The following is a 721-nucleotide window of genomic DNA, read 5'->3' as shown; positions in this document are numbered from 1 at the left end:
TTTCAGCAACCATTTGACCTCAGATTCTGGGTACCAAATATATATCAAATACTGAGTTGAGTATCAAAGATTTTTTAAATTGAAAATTATTATTAAAGTAATCCAAATCTAGAACTTATTATGCAATAATTTGACTATAATACGAGCAATGTACCTGCTTACATTAATTTTTTTCGTACCCTCCTATGGAAACATATTGAGTAACAAGTGCAAATATAAAAATATATACAATAAGTGCTTAACCCTTCTTCTCTAGTTATTCATCTGAATAACTGAATAAGATTTGAAATTTATGGTGAAAAGGAACATCAACCATTACAAAAAAAAAAAAAATTACTTTACTTCAGAAAGCGTGTTCTGTTTGATAGATGTTTTAAAAATACAACCTATAATGCCTACTTATTTATTCCATTTGGTTTCAGTAAAAAATATGGAAAAGATATAGCAGGGAACCAAAGCTACATAAATATAATTAAATGCTATGAAATTCCCACACAAGACTGAAAAGACAGGAAACTGCACGTCGATTTCGACTATTACAGCACTTACCAGAAAAAAGGTCCAAACTTCCAATTCATTATAAAAGACTGATATAAATGACAATTATATGGCCTATCTGGACACGGCGTTGAGGTTTGGGGCTCCACTAAACCTTCGAATTCCTCTCGTATCCAATCCTTACAATCTAAAATCCTTCGTAAAATCCTAAATGTTCCCTACT

This window comes from Halyomorpha halys, unplaced genomic scaffold (genome assembly GCF_000696795.3).
Source record: "Halyomorpha halys isolate HHAL.00 unplaced genomic scaffold, Hhal_1.1 Scaffold944.1, whole genome shotgun sequence".
NCBI lineage: Eukaryota > Metazoa > Arthropoda > Insecta > Hemiptera > Pentatomidae > Halyomorpha > Halyomorpha halys.
The sequence above is the reverse complement of the archived record's forward strand: the minus strand, read 5'-3'. Positions refer to the sequence as shown.